A 248-nucleotide genomic window follows, 5' to 3' on the forward strand; every position below is an offset into this window, starting at 1 on the left:
AAGATCAGTTGTTCTCAGATAAACCTTACCTAGACATATATTTCTTGAAATGCTATGTATAATTTGTCAGTAGGTTGTACGAGTAATATGGTTCTCTCTGGTTTTCAAAACTAGCTAGGCATTGTTTATCTCATTGTCTCACCCCTCCATCATGGTTTTCCCACTTAAGGTGCCCCCATTTCCCCCCTTTCTCCCTTAATAATACCCTTCTCCTACAGTCCTACCTCTCTTGAGCTCCTTCTTTCCCT

The sequence above is a fragment of the Nannospalax galili genome, unplaced genomic scaffold, assembly GCF_000622305.1.
Source record: "Nannospalax galili isolate Female #2095 unplaced genomic scaffold, S.galili_v1.0 scaffold285, whole genome shotgun sequence".
Lineage (NCBI taxonomy): Eukaryota > Metazoa > Chordata > Mammalia > Rodentia > Spalacidae > Nannospalax > Nannospalax galili.